The sequence below is a fragment of the Odocoileus virginianus genome, chromosome 25 (genome assembly GCF_023699985.2).
Source record: "Odocoileus virginianus isolate 20LAN1187 ecotype Illinois chromosome 25, Ovbor_1.2, whole genome shotgun sequence".
In the NCBI taxonomy this organism is placed as follows: Eukaryota; Metazoa; Chordata; class Mammalia; order Artiodactyla; family Cervidae; genus Odocoileus; species Odocoileus virginianus.
Window position 1 is genome coordinate 29,019,262 of NC_069698.1, and position 20,401 is coordinate 29,039,662.

Genomic DNA, 20,401 nt, shown 5'->3' on the forward strand with positions numbered 1-20,401 from the left:
GCAGACTACAGCCCATGGGGTCACAAAGAGTCGAACATGATGGAACAACTAACATACCCACATAACTGTCTCAGCTACTTAACTCTGACTTTGTAGAGCAAAAACAACAACAATTTGTAATGAATAAAGTCTATGTTCTATTAATAATAAAATTTTATTCATAAAAAACAAGCAGTGAGCTAGTTTGGATCATGGGCTATAATTTGCCAATCCCTAGTGGAGCATCCAAATTCTCCATAGTTTAAGTGCAATGTGAGTCAGGCCAATAATCGCATCTCTCCCAGCACTGCTTACACAGAGAGTGAAAGAGCCAGTCAGGAATACCTGCTCTTGATAGGTGTCCACTCAGGCGTATATGGGAAGGTCATTACATTATATTTGGGCCAGTGCCCTTCCTTCCTTCTTTTCTTCTCTTTTGAGATGAGTAAATCCAGTCACACAAGTTATGTTCAGATCAACTAGATCAACTGAGTCTGAGGATATGTCTCAGCCTTTTGTATTCATTTCAATGTGGCTATTTTCTCATTTCCCTGATATGTAGGAGCCACTCAGCTAGTCTGGGGATTTTGTTCCAAATGACTGTTCCATGTGTAACTGTACATTCAGTGTACCCAGGGAAAAGAAAAGTTTAGGAGATTCCTATGTTACAATCTTGATGCTTTTGAACTGGGATGTTGGAGAAAACTCTTGAGAGTCCTTTAGACTGCAAGGAGATCAAACCAATCAGTCCTAAAAGATATCAACCCTGAATTATTATTAACCACGGAAGGACTGTGGTTAAAGCTGAAGCTCTAATACTTTGGCCACCTGATGCAAAGAGTTGACTCATTGGAAAAGACCCTGATGCCGGGAAAGATTGAAGGCAAAAGGAGAGGGGCTGGCAGAGGATGAGATGGTTAGATAGCATCAGTGACTCAACAGACAAGAATTTGAGCAGACTTCAGGAGATAGTGGAGGACTGAGGAGCCTGGCATGCTGCAGTTCATGAGGCTGCAAAGAGTCAGACATGACCCAACTTAGCGACTAAGCAATAACAAATGTCACTATCTTGGTCTCTCTCCTGCTTCTTAACATTAGTGTTAAACTTTTCTTACACAAGGATAGCAAAACTACTTCAACACTTCTGTAAATTTCTGTCATGTATTGTGTTTTATTTTGTTACCTGCATACAACTTTGTAAAAGTTATCAATTGCAGCGTAACACATCATCCCTCCACTAGAAACAAACATTGTCCTTTCAGCTCACATATCTGTAAAGATCTCAGCCTTGGTCTAGGCTGAATTTAGCTGGTTCGGTTGGATTAGCTAATCTGCAGTTTTCTTCTCTGGGAGAGTTCTCTGTTCTTTACTGCATTCTTAGGGCAGCTTAACTAGTGAGGTTGTGCTCTTCATGTCTCTCATCGTCTTTCTGGAACCAGGAACTGGCTGAAAATTTTCTTCTCACAGCAATGATAGAGGCATAGAAGATCTTTCCCTGGGATTTGAAAATGAAACATTTGAATTTTCATATAAATTTCATGTAATTATAAAGTGTTCACAAGGCCCAGAATAATGGTGCTAGCGGTTATCCATCTGCCAATGCAGGAGACGTAAGGGACGCAGATTTGACCCCTGGGTTGGGAAGATCCCCCAGAGAAGGGCATGGCAACCCACTCCAGTATTCTTAACTGGAGAATTCCAAGGACAGTGGAACCTGGCAGGCTACAGTCAGGTTGCAAAGAGTCAGATACGACTGAGCATCTGAGCACATAATGATGCATTATATTTAATTCTTCATCCTATAATGACCATGATTAATTAAATATATGGAAAAATGTATTAACTCTCCTCCCACCACCTTAAAACTCACATCTATCTCTTGGATTTCAATCAATAGTGCTCATTTTAGAATTGAATGCATTATTCCTAATGTAAAGTCATTAGTCTCTAACTTAGAGGATTTTATTTTTACATGGCTCCAACTGAGATCAAGCAGACTATGCTATTCCTTGAAAACTTTCTTGTGTAACTTCAAAACTTATTTCAAGGAGTTGGAGTAACTGAAAAACTAAGGATTTAAGGACTTTTCTTTATTTTTTTAATCTTCTTCTCCTTTTTTTTTTTTTTTTTTTTTTTGCTTTAAACGGCTCCTCAGGGAAGATGAATTGGACTGGGGTAGGTTATAATTCTTTTTTCTACAATGTTCATGACATGCACTAATGAAAATGTTCTCCTTTATGTTCCTCTTGATTATAACCAAGGAATTTTTGATGCTACATAGGCATAAATTTTTGTTTCTTGATTAGGAAAGGGCAGGCTGGTTATAGAGTCTAATTGCTGAAAGATGAAATTTGAGAACTGAAGGTCATTCTGAAGTTATAATTCTTTCCCACATCCTTACAAATAACTAAAATTTCATTTCTTAAAAATTTGAGGTTAAGCTTTATTTTCTGAGGTTACCTCTTGTATTAGCACTTTCAAAAACAGCTATCTACATGTATAGTGAACCTCGATAGAAAACTCATCTTCCACCATAATATAAATATATATGTATAAGGTGGCTGAAGAACACCTTTCTAGGCTATTTAGCAATAGAAAGTCAACTGGGCAAAATAGACACCAACAAGTTTCTTTTGACTCTTCCACTGTTGAAAATAATGCATTCCTTAACAAAGGACATTAAAGATTGGCTAGAGACCCAGAAAGGTGACTAACGTCTGATTTTCTTCCCTTGTCTAAAATGTGCGGTATGACATTTATGCGCAGGTGGGGGTCATGAATAATTGCCATCAAGGTCAATCAACTATATATGAAAAGGTTTTATCATAACTATAGTTTATGCTTCTACTGTAACACGAAAAAATGTTCCCTGTGATACTATAAAGTTTCCAGATTTTCAATTCTCTAAACTTCAAATCATTAAATGCACAAATCCATTTATCTATCAATTTAGCTATGTATCCATCTATCTGTGTACTTAGTCGCTCAGTCTTGTCTGACTCTTTCTGACCCCAAGGACTGTAGCCCGCCAGGCTCCTCTGTCCATGGAATTCTCCAGGCAAGAATACTGGAGTGGGTAGTCTGTCATTTCCTTCTCCAGGGGATCTTTCCAACCTAGGGATCGAACCCAGGTCTCCCACATTGCAGGCAGATTCTTTACCATCTGAGCCATCAGGGAATCCCAAGAATACTGGAGTGGGTAGCCTATTTCTTCTCCAGAGGATCTTTCCAACCCAGGAATCGAACCTAGGTCTCCTGCATTGCAGATGGATTCTTTACCAGCTGAGCTACCAAGTAAGCCCATCCATCTATCTAAAATATGGAATAAAATTTTTGTTTATCCTAGACTTTATCAAAATGTAATAATGGTTATCAAACATTCAACTTGTTAAGGTGTGTGACTTAGAAGTTAGTGCTTCTCCAGTCTGCAAAAACAAGAAGGGTAATTCTCCACTATTCTCATTTGCAGGCTTATTCTGAGGATCAGCTGAGATAATGAACATCAGCGTTTTGCAAGCTGAAATCTGAGATACTTTAATATAAAGGAAATATTTTTTGTTTGATATTTATGATACAGTGGAGAGACTATAGCCTCTGCTGCTGATGCTCGCTCAGTCGTGTTCGACTCTTTGTGACCCCAGGGACTGTAGTCCGCCAGGCTCCTCTGTCCATAGGGATTCCCCAGGCCTACAGGCTATGCAGTAAAATAAATCAATCTCATTTGTTCCTCAACTACAAAATAGGGGGAAAAAAAACATATTTGGACTTAAAAAGTTATTTAGAAAGCATCTAGTTCCTTTCCCAAAATGTATATAACACCTGCTCAATATTATTAATATATCCAATGGATGGAGATGTGATCTAAATGAGGAGGCAGAGTAGCAGGCAATTTCTGGTATATGGACTATTCAAAATTAGACAGATTCATGTGACACTGCCCAAATTGTCCATTGAGAAGACCACTGGCAGTAGCTAGTAAGATATGAAGACAAGTTTAGCCCCTCAGTAGGGAAGAAAGCATCAAGAAGTAGGAGACTCAGGGAAAGCTTCTTTTCATAATAAGTGAATTGATACAAGGCTGAAGACCATCACAGTGACTGCACAAATATGACCAAATTTAGGGGGAAGGAAATGTTGCTATCTCTGTGGACACGTATACTGTGTTTCTATAGCTCCCTCTAGATCCATCATCATCTGGCAAAGACACAGATTTGCTCAATAACATCCAATATTTTACACAATTATATAAACATGCTACGGACATTCAATGCATGTATATCCACATGCAATATATTTGAGCTTTAATTTTTAAAGCCCTTTATATTTCAAAGTCCTGTTATCACCACCTTTCATTATTTATTTTTTGCAAAATCAAACTATCTGCTGTTACCTACCTTAATCCAGGCCTTTACTCTTGCTGTCCATCATTAAATACTTTTTCTGTGTTTGTTCAATTCCTACCATCCTTTAAAGCCAAGCTCTTCCATGAAGTTTCATTCTCTGAATTCTCCACTGCACTCTAATCCCCTTGCTCTGAGATCTTCTATAGCACTTAAGCTGTAACACTCCATTTAGCACATTCCCCATCTCTAATCTTGTCACATTATGTTAATCTTGTCATTGTAAACCCCTTGTGAGCACAGACTATGGGGAAGAATAAGAATTGGTTCTCTCAACCTCTCTTCCACCTCCTTTCAAGTTGAAGAAATTAGAAGCCTCAAAACATTCCCAGACTTCCTAGCCAAAATAAGATTCCAGAAGAGAATCAGGCTCCACCAATTAGATTTACTCTGAGGTGAACTGGAGGATAGGAAGTGAGACAGAAGCATTCTCTTGCCCCTCTTAGTTTATGCTGATGAGCAACACTAGAGCCATGAGCTGTTTTTCTGCAGTAACATTCTTGGGTTCCTTTCTCCACCTTTTCAGACACATGCATCTGTAGGTGCAGCTATTACCGAGGTGGCTTTTTCACCCCTTCTGCTTTGTTCAGCTACAGGGATGTGTTTTTGAACTCCTGACAATAGTGATGACCAATGGCTCCAGTAAAAATTAATGAACAGAAACTTCAATTCAAATATAGCTGGGAGGCAGTAAAGAAGGAGCTCTCATACCCTAATCTGATACTAGAGCTTGACAGGAAGTAGAAAGACCCAGCTCTTGCCTGGTAAGAGCTCCGCTAAGGAGACTATCACAGTTCAGCCAACAGAAAGCATTTTAACTTGAAATTTTCAGTTCTTCCAGGGAATTATGTTTATCTCTTCCAACTTCCTCTTCTCCCCTTTAAAAGATTTCCCCTGTCCTCTTGTATGGAATTGTGCACATAGCTCACCATGTGCAAATACTAAATTGCAATTCTTTGCTGATCCTTAATAAACCCATTTTTGCTGGAGAAATAACTGGCAATCTATTTGTTTTAGATCAACATTCCTAAAGGCCCTGCCTTGACCATGCCCTTAGAAATTTTTCAATATTTCTAAGCATCTATTTTCCTTTATAAAAACTTTTCCAGTAATAATTCTTACAGTGATTTCTATGTTCAACATTGAGTCCTGACTAGTACAGAGACTAGATATTATGTTTCATATCTTTGACAGCTAATACAAAGTAGGAGATATCAATAGATACATGAATGGTTGTATGAGTGATTGGCCGCTATATAACAAATTGAAAGTTAGTCTCTCAGTCCTGTCTAACTCTTTGTGACCCCATGGACTGTAGCCTACTAGGCTCCTCTGTCCATGGAATTCTCCAGGCAAGAATACTGGGGTGGGTTGCCATTTCCTTCTCTAGGGGATCTTCCCGACCCAGGGATCAGACTCATGTCTCCCACACTGCAGGCAGACTCTTTACCAACTGAGCCACCCAGGAAGCCAAACAAAAGAGATAACCATGCACCCCAATGTTCATCGCAGCACTGTTTATAATAGCCAGGACATGGAAGCAACCTAGATGCCCATCAGCAGACGAATGGATAAGGAAGCTGTGGTACATATACACCATGGAATATTACTCAGCCGTTAAAAAGAATTCATTCGAATCAGTTCTAATGAGATAGATGAAACTGGAGCCCATTATACAGAGTGAAGTAAGCCAGAAGATAAAAACCAATACAGCATACTAACGCATATATATGGAATTTAGAAAGATGGTAATGATAACCCTATATGCAAAACAGAAAAAGAGACACAGATGTAAAAAGAGAACAGAATTTTGGAATCTGTGGGAGAAGGCGAGGGTGGGATGTTTCCAGAGAACAGCATCGAAATATGTATATTATCTAGGGTGATACAGATCACCGTCTCAGGCTGGATGCATGAGACAAGTGCTCGGGCCTGGTGCACTGGGAAGACCCAGAGGGATCGGGTAGAGGGAGGTGCGAGGGGGGATCGGGATGGGGAATACCTGTAAATCCATGGCTGATTCATGTCAATGTACGGCAAAAACCACTACAATATTGTAAAGTAATTAGCCTCCAACTAATAAAAATAAATGGGAAAAAAAAGGGATAACCGATTATCCTCAAACCTGGCAGTTTAAAACAAGGGTTATTTATTAATCACAAAATTCCTGAGGGTCAGGAGTCTGGGAGGGGTTTAACTGGATGGTTCTGATTCAGGTTCTTTTGGGAGGTTACAGTTGAGGCCTAGGCTGAAGTCTGCAGAAAACTTGCCTGAGACTGGAGAATCCATTTTCAAGGGCATTCATGTAGCTGTTGATGGTAGCCCTCAGTTTTTCACTGGCCTTTGTTCCTTAACACATGGGTCTTTCTGTTATGCTGCTCATAATGTGACAGTTGATTTCCCCAGAAAAGTGATCCAAGGTAAGGATTGAAGATGGGGAGGGCAGCATCAAGATGAAAGTCATAGTATCTTTTGTAATCTCTATTAGATAGGAAGTATCACTTTCATATTTGAGCTCAGTCACCAAGTCATGTCCAACTCTTTGTAACCCCATGGGCTATAGACCATCAGGCTCCTCTGTCCATGGGATTCTCCAGGCACAAATACTGAAGTGGGTTGCCATTTCCTTCTCCGGGTAATCTTCCCACACCAGGGATTAAATCCACATCTCCTGCATTAGCAGGATTCTTTACCAGTGAACCACCAGTGAAGCCTTGAAATATCATTATCTAATAAATTAGTCACAGAGCCTAACTCTGTTACAATATGGGAAGGGACTACAATAAAGTCTGCATTCCAGGACATGGGGACTGTTTTGGAGGCTGTCTGCCCTCTCTACCAATAATTCCTAGCTGTCCTGCATGCAAAAATATTCTCAACTGCTCCCGAGGACCACAAAGTCTGACCTCATTCTACATTCAGTGTGATTCCTGAATCTTATTGTCCATCAGGTCCACATGCCGGTGAGTCTATTTGTTTGTAATTCATGAAGGAAAGCCCCTTGAGTCCAGATGGTCTCAACCTGGTGTCCTGTGAACTAGAGTCAAGTGATCTGTCCCCCACCCCCAACCCCCACCCACACACACAGCTGACATACATCTTTGGGACAGGCAAGGAGAACTGTTACAGGAATTCCTATTCCAAAACGGAAGACAAGAGACACACACGCTGACCCACAGCAGTTCTGAAATCCATCCAGGCACCTGGTGAAAGTTCCTCAATTAAGACTCAGTCCAACTCCAATTTGCAAATGACTTACCATGGTTCTGGCCTCCACGCTCCGGTATGTTGGTTCTGCACTGTTATCATTTTTTTTCACAAAAGGAAATGTGTGTTTGCAGCTGCTTCCTGCTTGCAGAAGTTTGGAAATTCAAAGACTTTCGTTTTCTACTCTCTGTCCCTTGGGTCAAGCTTTCTGCAATTCTTCAAACATAATTTTCTTTAAAAATATTTTGGTTTCCTTAAATCATATTAAGGTTTATTCCATTAAACAAAAGCCACAGTCACACAATGCTTTGAGATAATTCCATCTCTGTCTTTGGATCCTGTTAAAATAGCTGAGGGGACAACTCCCTTAACTTCTTAAAGGACCTATTTTTGACAGAAGGGATTTGTGAGTCTTATTTTTAACACCCTCAGAGAATCTTTCATCTGACACAACAGCACAGCTGGCCCTCCATGGATTCAATCAACCACAGAAAAAAATATTAAAAAATAAAAAAACAGAAAGTTCCAAAAAGCAAAACTTGAATTTTCCACACAATGACAACATTTACTTAGCATTTACATTTTATTAGATATTATAAGCAATCTGGCAATGGTTTGAAGTGTGTGGGATGATGTGAACGGATTATGTACAAGTATTGCACCATCTTACATAAGGAACTTAAGCATCCCCAGATTCTGGTATCCAAAGGCATCCTGAAACCTGTTCCCTTCACATAATGAAGATATGACTGTACTCTGGAATTTGACCTGATGTCTTTCCATGATCTTAGCAATGGATTTAACAAGCATATCCTCAACTTCATCTTAATTTTTTTCTGACAGTGACTGAATTTGCTCCTTGCTAAGAAGTCATTTCTTAATTTTAGCATCATCCAGAAAGGCTGTGAGCATTTGTAACCAATAACTCTCATTCCTTTCATGTTTAGAACTCTTTTCTTTAGCTTATACTTTTCTTCTTGCATTTTTATAAGTTCAAGAACTTACAGCAGGCAGTATCTTCATCACTCTGTGTGCAGTTCTCCTGATCTAAATTACCCAGTTCCTCAGATATATTTCCACTTTCTACTCTATTAGGAAGCAACAGTGTTGCTTAAACTTTCTGTCCCTAGATAATTAAAGTTCCCTTTTCACCGGTTTCCCATAAGATACTCATCCCTTGGCACTGGCAGCCTCTTCAAAGGCCACAAGATATTTAAATCTCTGGTAACAGTCTCCAAGGTCCTCTTAGCTTTTGTCTACTTCTCAGTTTCCAAGCCACTCCCACAGTTTTAGGTGATCCTTGCCTAGCAACACACACCTGGTAGAAAAATCTGTATTTGTTATCTATTGTTATATAACAACTGACCCCAAAACTCAGCAGCTTAACACCCAAATATTTATCATCACATATATTTTCAGAGCCAGGAATTCATGTACTCAGTTCTTCAGACTCCTTGATGGAATCTTTTCAAGGTTTATAGTTTTGAAAAGTGAAAGTGTTAGTTGCTCGATCATGTCTGACTCTTTGTGACCCCATAGACTGTAGCCCTCCAGGCTTCTCTGTTCATGGAGTTCTCCAGACAAGAATACTGGAGTGGTTAGCCATTGCCTTCTCCAGGGGGTCTGCCTGACTCAGAGGTCAAACCTGGGTCACATGCATTGCAGGCAGATTCTTTACCACTGAGCTCTCAGGAAAGCCCATAGTTTTACATAGGTTATTAGAAATTCTCATTCAGATAATTTGAATTCTCACCCTAGATTTTAACTGTTTCATTGGTTATTAGAAAATTTATAAAAAGCAGTTTTAAAGTTATTAAATTATTCAGAACAAAATACTCATCACTGTCAAGTAAGATGACTTTAAGGAATCTACCTTTCCTTGGCCTTAAGTCCCAGAGCCTTGAAACTAAGACTAGACTTGCAGAAACAGCCAGAATAGCATTTTGCCTGGCCTGATTTTCTACTTCAATTCCAATATTTATGTATTACTACTATTATGTAATCCAGTAATTTTCCACAGTAGATTTACCCCTGTTTCTAGTTTATTTTTCAGCATACGTCTCCTTAGGTATTTTTGCCTCCCTTGCATGAATGTGAAAAATCACCAGAGCTGATATCAGCATGGATTTCAGTTGGAACACCTTTGTTTTCTTGCAGAAATGCAAGCTAATATTACTCAAAAACTGGATTTGAAACATTTTGTGTCACTGTGGTTGTTGCCGTTGTTGCTTTTTAATTGAAATCAGGCAAAGGAGCCAGTCAAATGCAAACTCTAGCCCTTGCCAGCTGCTAAGTAGAGACTGGCCTCAAATCTCTCTCACATGAAATGCTACACAACTTTGTGGATTGGATCATGTAAATATAATTTCTGAATCTAGTGCAAGGTTTTATATATTAAACCAGTGGGAGGCAGAGGCTATAGAGAGCTTTCTATATTTAATGAAGTTCTCCATTGTTTGGGGATATGATCCTAGAAATACCTAACACACTTGCTTCAAAGTCCAAATTTTGTAGTGGCAAATGGGATTAGTCTAAGAATACCCAGAAGCCAATTCTCTTCTGCAGAAATAATAGTGATGATGAATCTTGTTATTACCATGATTTCTTTCATCAAGTTTCTAAGTATTTTATTAACTAGCTACAGCCTAGTATAATTTCAAGTAAAAATGGAACTCTTTTTCTCTCTTCCTGCTGACAGATAAACATTTTAGGCTCAAGTTAAAGCACATTTTAATCATGACCTTCTTTCATAGGTTAGACAAAAGGGAGAGGTAAACTATAATTTAAATAGAAACCAGCACATCATTCATTTATCTGAGATTGTTTAACATTTTCAGACCAGCCAGGTAAATACCATTAGTGAATACCAACTGCATGATGGTAATCTTTAAGAGTTAGTGAATGAATTGAGGAATATTTAGTTGAGTTTCCATCGGTGTAGTCCACTGAAATTTACTCCAATATACTCTAAGGGAAAAAGAAATAGATACATTTGAAAACGGGTCCATATATATAGTATGTAGAGTATGGGTATATAAATATATAAATATGCATATACATATAGTCATAAATTGACAGTTTAAAGGTTATGAGATATACTACCATAAAGACATGTGTTTGACTTGTTTAAACCAGTTTTTCCCGAATGTATTTGATCACAGATCTTCTGTCTTAAGTAATACCTGTCGATGCATTTAAAAATGATATTTCCAGAAACACATTGTGAAACTCTGATTTACTCATTTTTTACAAACTGATGAGATCAAGGTCCTAAATATTCAAATTTTTGGTTTGGAAGTTTTTAAAATATATTTTATTTTTTATTTATTTTATTTTTATTTTTCTATTGAAGGATAATTTCTTTACAGAATTTTGTTGTCTTCTGTCAAACCTCAACATGAATCAACCATAGGTATGCATATATCCCCTCCCTTTTGAACCTCCCTCTCATCTCCCTCCCCATCCCATCCCTCTAAATTGATTCAGAGCCCCTGTTTGAGTTTCCTGAGCCAGACAGCAAATTCCCATTGGCTATCTATTTTACATATGGTAATGCAGGTTTCCGCGTTACTCTCTATACATCTCACCCTCTCCTCCCCTCTTCCCATGTCCATAAGTCTATTCTCTATGTTTGTTTCTCCATTGCTACTCTGTAAATAAATTCTTTGGTACTATTTTTCTAGTATATATGCATTAGAATATGATATTTATCTTTCTCTTTCTGACTCACTTCACTCTGTATAATAGTTCTAGGTTCATCCACCTCATCAGAACTGACTCAAATGTGTTCCTTTTTGTGGCTGAGTAATATCCCATTGTGTATAGGTACCACAACTTCTTTATCCATTCATCTGTCAATGGACATCTAGGTTGCTTGCATGTGCTACCTACTGTAAACAGTGCTGCGATGAACAAAGTGATACATGCGCCTCTTTCAATTTTGCTTTCCTCGGGGTATATGCCTAGGAGTGGGAGTCCTGGGTCATATAGTGGCTTTATTTCTAGTTTTTTAAGGAATCTCATACCATCTTCCTTAGTGGCTGTATCAATTTACATTTCCACCAACAGAGCAAGAGTGTTCCCTTTTCTCAACACCCTCTCTGGCATTTATTGTTTGTAGACTTTTTGATGGTGGCCATTCTGACAGGTCTGAGATGATACCTCATTGTAGTTTTGATTTGCATTTCTTTAATAATGAGCAATGTTGAGCATCTTTTCATGTGTTTGTTAGCCATCTGTATGTCTTCTTTGGAGAAATGTCTGTTTAGATCTTTATCTCACTTTTTGATTGGGTTGTTTTTCTGGCATTGAGTTGTATGAGGTGCTTGTATATTTTTGAGATTAATTCTTTGTCAGTTGTTTCATTTGCTATTATTTTCTCCCTTTCTGAGGGCTGTCTTTTCACCTTGCTTATAGTTTTCTTTGCTGTGCAAAATCTTTTAAGTTTAACAGGTCCCACTTATTTACTTTTGTTTTTATTTTCATTACTCTAGGAGGTAAATCATAGAGGATCTTGTTTTGATTTATGTCATCAAGTGTTCTGCCTATGTTTTCTTCTAAGAGCTTTACAGTTTCTGGTCTTACATTTAGGTCTTTAATCCATTTTTAGTTTAGCTTTGTGTTTGGTGTTATAAAGTGTTGGGACCAGTGATAGCAACACTGGCTCAGAAAGCAACAGCGCAACCGTGGAGGAGCCACCAACAGATCCCGTACCAGAAGACGAGAAAAAAGAATAAATGTTGCCTTGTTTTATGTGTTACTAAGTAACTTTTTTAAATGAAAAAAAATGTTTTTTGAGTTTTAAAAAAATAAAAATAAAAAATAAAAAATAAAGTGTTCTAATTTCATTCTTTTACACGTGGCTGTCCAGTTTTCCCAGGACCATTTATTAAAGAGGCTGTCTTTGCCCCATTGTGTATTCTTGCCTCCTTTGTCAAAAATAAGGTACCCATAGGTGCATGGGTTTATTTCTGGTCTTTCTATCTTCTTCCAATGGTCTACATTTCTGTTTTTTAAAATATATTTTATTCTTAATTCTGGCCAAGATCTATACAGAAGGAGAATAAGGTAAGTCTAATGTTTTTTCTTTATCCCTTTCCATTCCAAAAAGTGTCATTCCAAAAGATGGAATCGGTCACACCTGTTAGACTGGTCTCAACTGCTTTAAGTTGGACAAGAAAATGATCTTTTCCTTCTTTAAAAAGAAAACAAACAAAGAAAAGAAGTACATAACATTTCTCCTTGTCTGTTTACCAATTAAACGTAATGGTGAGCCATTTTTTTTCCCTATGAACAATAAAATTACTAATGCATAAATACAAAATATGTCTGCTTTTAATCAACAGTCTGAACTCTGTCTGAATATTCTCAGATATCTTTTTGTTAATACTATGATCAGGATAAGGATGGTAGACTCTATACATAGCTATCTAGCTATATGGCATGTTTTCTTCAATCAGATTTGGAAATCTATTTGGGGAAGTCCAAACATTAAGAGATTTAGCATATGCATGAAGAAGTGAAGTGAAAGTCACTCAGCTGTGTCCGACTCTTTGCGACCCCGGGACTGTAGCCCTCTAGGCTCATCTGTCCATGGAATTCTCCAGGCCAGAATACTGGAGTGGGTAGCTGTTCCCTTCTCCAGGAGATCTTTCCAACCCAGGGATCAAAGCTAGGTCTCCCACATTGCAAGCAGATTCTTTACTGTCTGATCCACCAGGAAAACCCAAGAATACGAGTGGGTAGCCTGTCCCTTCTCCAGGGGAACTTTCCCACCCAGGAATTGAACCAGGATCTCCTGCATTGCAGGTAGATTCTTTAGCAACTAAGCTACTAAGGAAGCCCCAAGTATATGCATAGCAATCATAATCTTATTCAGAAACATACTTGTCTGCAAATTACAAATAGAATGAGCCCAAATTAGGGAAGAAATTACGATGTCTAACATTTTCAGTGAATGAAGTCACTTTTTTAAAGCATTCAGAAACATTACACATTAAAAAAAAGATAATTATAAAGAAATAATAAAGAAACAATGAAGAAAATTATCTTTTCATCCATTCAAAAATTATTTATTAAACCATAGTATAAGTATAAGACAGAATGTTAAATATTAGCTGAATGTCTACTTAAGAGAGACAAAGAAGATGAAATTCCACATTCTGGAAATCATCATTAAACTGTAAAGATGGAGGTAGTTCCCAATGGGTGTCACTGTGTGGAAAGCACTTTAGGGAACATTTGATTATTGAACAGGGTTTGGCCTGAACTCTCTTTGTGCTCTCCTACTCTAATAAATTCTGCTTAACTCTTTGTGAGCCTAGAGTGGAGCCAGGAAGAGACCAACATTCTGATCCCTCAACATATTTTTGATCCTCAAAATCTTACTGTTTTAATGAGTACAGTCAATCACAAATAAAGGGAAGAAAATAGCATTTTCCCCTCAAAATTCAAAGAGCTAATTTATCTGCTTCTTGCTTTCTTCCATCATGACCTACTATAATTCTGCCAAATCCTTCTTCCAGTAACCTGTGTTAACTGTAGTTTGAAGATCCCTTTCAAAATGAGAGAAAATCCCATCTACATTTCCAAGAGTTCCAAGAGAGAAGGACAAGCAAAGTGTTCCAAACAGGAAAATGGTCAGTTGATGTGGAAGGTGTCCTAATTTCTTAGTCTGAAAACTCTATAACTTACCACTATGGCCTACATATGTCTTTGAGACTGGAGTTATGAATGGGGAAGTAGATGGTCATTGAGTTCTACCAAGAGGTAACATGAATATGTTTATGTACAACTTCTGACGTTATAGTTGTTGTTTAGTCCCTAGGTCATGTAGCCACCCCATGGACTCTAGCCCTCCAGACTCCTCTGACTGTGAGATTTCCCAGGCAAGAATACTGGAGTGGGTCGACATTTCTTTCTCCAGGGAATCTTCCCAAGCCAGGGTCTCCCATGTTGCCGGCAGGTTCTTTACAACCTGAGCCACCAGGGAAGCCCGGATGAGTTTATTAGCACAAATCAAACAAAGAAGCTAGACTTTTGGTGTAGAGTTAAGGTTCAGAACAAGAACTTACTACTGAACAGAATTTTTTTATAATTTCTCAAGTAGGTGAATGCATGTGTGCTAAGCCATTTCAGTCATGTCCAACTCTATGTGATCTTATGGACTGTTGCCTGCCAGGCTCCTCTGTCTATGGGGATTCTCCAGGCAAGAATACTGGAGTGAGTTACCATGCCCTCCTCCAGGGGATCTCCCTGACCCAGAATTCGAACCCATGATTCTTATGTCTCCTGTATTGCAGGCAGGTTCTTTACCATGGGGGCCACTTGTGAAGCCCCAAGTTGGTATATGAGGAGGTAAAAAAGGAATCAAAATCACTAAATTATAAAACTACAGTGAGCATAATTTAAGTTTTCATTCCTAATGAATGGTCTGAATCATCAGTCTAAGAATCAGTTTGGGGGATTTCCCTGACAATCTAGTGATCAGGACTCAGCACTTTAACAGATATTTCCCAGGTTCATTCCCTGGTCAGGGAACTAAGATTCTGCAAGCCTCATGACATGGACAAAAAAATTTTTAAAAAAGAGTTATCAATTTTACTGACCTGGCAAAATAGTAGCAAATACATCAAGATTGTGAAACAAATATACTTTTCCATTTCCCAGTCTGCCTCTTCCCATAACTCAAACATGTAATATATGTCAACATGTAACAGAAAGTCCAAAGCTCTGCATGTCTGTGGTTAGGAACACATGAAGATAATATGAGAGAATGTACAACTGACTCAAATTTTAATACATTTTTACTGTCTAATTTTGAAAGGAACTTTAAAAACATATATCTAAGCTTTATAATATGTATGCATGTGTGCATGCATGCTCAGTTGCTCAGTCCTATCCAACTCTTTGTGATCCCGTGGACTGTAGCCCACCAAGCTCCTCTGTCCATGGAATTTCCCAACAAGAATACTGGAGTGGGTTGCCATTTCCCCCTCCAGGGGATCTTCCTGATCCAGGAATCAAACCTGCCTCTCCTGCATCTCCAGCACTGGCAGGCAGATTCTTTACCACTGAGTCACTGGGAAGCCCCTATAATATGTATGTGTAACATATATATTACATATATACACAATTTATTTATACAGTACTTTTGAAGCACCAGAGTAAAGGTTGTAAGTTTTCTGGGATAGAGCCACATGTCAGGGAAGAAAATACATCTTAAGCATCATTTCTGAAACATCGACCTTACTATAAGTAAATCTTCGGCATGCCTTAAATGAGAAACCTATTATCTTTTGACTCAAATTTTTAGGACAAAATTTTAGGTACATAATGTGCCTGTGTATATAATATGTGTGACAGGTTTTAATAGGAAAAATAATAATTCACATATTTCACCCAGAAAGAAACTCAGCAAGGAACTACCATGGGAAAGTGCTCAAACGGTGATTCAAAACTGTAACAAATTCACAGATGTTTGGTTTCTGATAAGAATGAAGTGCCAGTTATAATTTGCCTATGGAGACCTTTTAAAATAATGTCAAGTCCCAAAGAACTACCACCATCTGGATGGTTGCTGGCTCCAAGATGTGGATCTAAATTAGGCACAGAAAGTAAACCAGGATTATTTTAAACAACGACAAACTGATCTTAATTTGAAATAAGCCTTTGTTGGCTCCCTCATTTAGACCTCTTACCCTCTCTATGTGGTTCCTAATTTTCTGGGTAATAAAAAGCATTGGACTTTACAGTAATTCTCACCACAATCCCACTTACAGGAAGCTTAAAGAGAATAATCCCCTACCCATTTTCTACTCCCAAATTCCTTCTGGACAGAGGTGCTTACCAATAAAATAGGACACAAGATATATGATAGGTAACTACATGATTAATCGTTTACACCTAATTCTAGCCAAGTTATTAGGGAGAAACAATGGGCCTCTTAGGTACCTGGCAATATTTTCAAGCATGCAAGATCAAAAGAACCCTTTTGCCCAGAACAAACTACAGCGCAAAGGTCTTCTTAAATCCTCTCAGGCATGCAACAAAAGTAAAGCTACCAAGACAATATATGGCTCAACTTGTGGCACTAGTGATAAAGAATCTGCCTGCCAATTCAAGAGATACAAGAGACTCCGGTTCAATCCCTGGGTCAGAAAGATCCTCTGGAGAAAGAAATGGCAACCCATTCCAGCATTCTTGCCTGGGAAATCCCATGGACAGAGGATTCTGGTGGGCTACAGTCCACTGGGTTGCAAAGAGTCGGACAACGACTCAGCAGCTAAACTGCAAAAAAAAAGAATTAATATTTACCTCATTTCTGTGGTTTGTTCTCTTCATAATAAAGAGTAATCAATTTTTCCTATCACTGGTCGGCTATGGTAAGTATCAAAACACAAAGCCAGGAGAAAAACATTTAATTCTCCCAGAGGATATTCAGAAGAGGAGGATCTACAAAGAGATGACTCATAAAGATAGGAAAGAGCCAGACCCTAAAGTCCCCAAATACTAAATTAAACAGTTTGGACTTAAACCTGAAGTTATTGCACAAGATTCTGAGGAGGGACGTGTCATGATCAACTTAGCATTTAAGGAAAAACTTGTTCAGGTCACTAAATAGAACATGGATTGGAGCAGAGCAGGATTGTGAGACTAATAGGGATGCTATTGAATAAATCCAGGGAGCAGTTTTATCAAATGGAATTAGCTTAGTGGCAGTGGATATGGATAAAGCAGATATTGGTGGTCAATTGAATATGATAGGTGATCAGAATTTGAGGAGGCTGGGTGGAAAGCTGACTGTATTGTGTTACAGTCACCAATGTAACTAAAGAATTAGCTTTAAACTAGCTCCAATACTGAGTGTCTAGGTTGAAGAAACTGCTATTCTTTCATAGTTTGTGTAACCAGACTCATAACTTTGTGGTTGTACTGCATATGTGAGAAAACTGGCTTTTTGTGAGGACAGTGCCAACAGTTCATCTCTTTATTGAAACTCACTTTAGATTTTCTATAATCTGAAAAAAATAAACCACATCTTCAAATGTCTCCTTTGTAGATGGGTAGTATATATTTTTTTCAACATGAACACATATGCAGAATATAATCCATATATTTATAGAAAATAAAGCTTCTATACACAATGGTCTTATCTTTCTCAGTTAAAATTAATGATAAACAATGAGCAAGCAATTTATCTCCAAAAAAACCTGATCCTCGGCCACATCTTCTTTCTTCTCTCTTATCTAACAAAATATGATGTATTTGCCAGGTCACACTTGGAAAAACAACACAACAAATCATCTTAATATGATGATTTCATATCTTGACTATCCCTGAAACCTTTCTGCATAATTTTAAAATCATAACTTCTTTTAAACTCCAAATCATCTGTGCTGTACAATACCATATTACATGCATATATATTATTATGTACAATTATATTATTAAAGAATAACAGAAAGTTAGGATAAATTACCAGTAATAAACATCTAATTTAAACTTTTGGACAACTAAAACATGATTACATTTCAGAATTGTCTAAAACCAGAAAACAAAAATCAATAAAGGAAAACATCAAGCTGTGGCAGACTGAATACTCTTCCTAAAGATGTCAACATTTGAATCCATGGAACTTGCAAATATGTTATTTTGTGGCAAAAGACAGAAGAAGAGATTATCCTGGGATATCAGAATCTGCTCAAAGCGATTAAAGGTGTCCTTATAAGTGAGAGGCAGAGACAGACTGCATGAAGTTAGAGGAGGTGATGTGACAACAGAACGAGAAATGGGGCAGGCGGTCCCAGCAGCCTCTAGAAGTTGGAAGAGTCAAGGAATAGACCTCTTCAGGAGCCTCAGGAAGGAACCAGCCCTGCTGACTCCCTGATTTTGGCCAGGAAAGTCCCATTTTGGACTTCTGACCTCAGGACCATAGTAAAATAAGTTTGTGTTGTTTTAAGCAACTTGATGCTTTTGAACTGTGGTGTTGGGGAAGACTCTTGAGAGTCCTTTGGACTGTAAGGATCAAACCAGTCAATCCTAACGGAAATCAACCCTGAATATTCATTGAAAGTACTAATGAAGCTGAGACTCCAACACTTTGGCCATCTGATGTGAAGAGCCAACTCATTGGAAAAGACCCTGATGCTGGGAAAGATTAAAGGCAGGAGGAGAAGGAGATGACAGAGGACGAGATGATTGGATGGCACTACTGACTCAATGGAAATGAGTTTGAGCAAACTCTAGGAGATGGCGAAGGACAGGGAAGCCTAGTGTGCTGCAGTTCACGGGGTCACAGAGTCGGACATGACTGAGCAACTGAACAAGAGAGCAGCTCTTGCATGTGTGTCTGACTCTTTGGGATCCCATGGACTCTAGCCTGCCAGGCCCCTCTGTCCATGGGATTCTCCAGGCAAGAATACTGGAGTGGGTTGCTGTGCCCTTCTCCAGTTTAAGCAACTCAGTTTGTGATAATTTATTAGAGCAGCAATAGGAAACTATATGGATTTTTATTCTGAAAGTAGGATGTGGCTGTAACAAATACTCCAAAGTATAGAAGTGGCTTCAAAATTGAGTAATGGGAAAAGACTAGAAAAATGATGAGGGACATTATGTAACTATAAATTCAATTAAAATGTTCAGTTTAAATTACTCTAGCATTATAGCTACCTTATATTTTCTTATCAATTTTTTAATTGTTTGTTCCTCTAAATGCAAAGCAATTTCCTTAAGAGAAAAATTCCTCTCTTTATTAATATTCATTGTGTCCCTTGTACCTTGAACAGTGCTTTGAAATTACTGCTTCTTAATAAATATGTGTAGTAGAATTAATAAATATAATTTTAAAATATTTCCAAATGAAAAAAATTTTTAATGTAAATTGCCTTGAAAACACTATTTGAAGTAATATGGATGTTAATGATTATAGCTAGTGAGAATTCAGAAGGAAGTCAGTAATATGGTAAAGCCTATATCAGCTTAGAGAATACCTATATCATCATAAACATATTGCTGATAGAAATATGAGGTGTAAAGATTCTGTTCATGAGATTTCATAAGGAAAATAGGAATGTATTATTGAGAAGTGGAAGAAAGGACATCTTATTATAGAGTGACAGAAAATTGCAGAATTAGGTTCTGCAGTTTTGTAGAAAAGAACTTGTAAGTGATGAACTTGGAAATTAGCTGCAAAAATTTCCAGAGAATGGGTTATTGGTGCAGCATGCACCTTGCTACTTTTGGTTGAATACAAGTGAAAAGCTGTAATAACTGTTAAATAAAAAAGGAACTGCATTTCCTTGGGACTCAGTGGTAAAGAATTCGCCTGCCAATGCAGGAGATGCAAGTTCTATCACTGAGATGGAAAGATCCCCTGGAGGAGGACATGGTAACCAGCTCCAGTATTCTTGCCTGGGAAAATTTTATGGACGGAGGAGACTGTCAGGCTACAGCCCATGGAGACTCAGAGTCAAACATGACTTAGCGACTAAACAACAATAACAAAAATAACAAGCTAGGAGTAAATGATTGGGGGAATTTTTAACCTATCCAGGTTCTCAAAAAGTACTACATTGGCGGGTCACTGTCAGTAAGCGTGCTCTAGGGAAAACCAGGAAACGAAGTGTTGACAGCCTTTTGCTAGTGCCTTTGAAATATCAAAAGGTAAATTATTCACTCATATAAGGAGAGCCCTTGAAGAGGTTAGATGCATGACTCAGTACTCAGACATCTCAGCAGAGGCCACACTCTGATCTTCAAAGATCCGTGTCTGTCCCACATACAAAATACATTTACCCCATCCAAAGTCTTCAAAA

At 38.2% G+C, this 20,401-nt stretch overlaps 1 long non-coding RNA gene across 1 annotated transcript in view; it reads right to left on the reverse strand.

Moving 5' to 3' along the window:
- The window catches only part of LOC139031108 (uncharacterized), a 75,844-nt gene extending 67,971 nt beyond the window's left edge, over positions 1-7,873 (reverse strand). Inside the window, exon 1 of the long non-coding RNA XR_011483533.1 lies at positions 7,639-7,873. This is a non-coding gene — a long non-coding RNA (uncharacterized lncRNA). The remainder of the gene's footprint in view (positions 1-7,638) is intronic.
- Between the last annotated feature and the right edge of the window lie 12,528 nt (positions 7,874-20,401).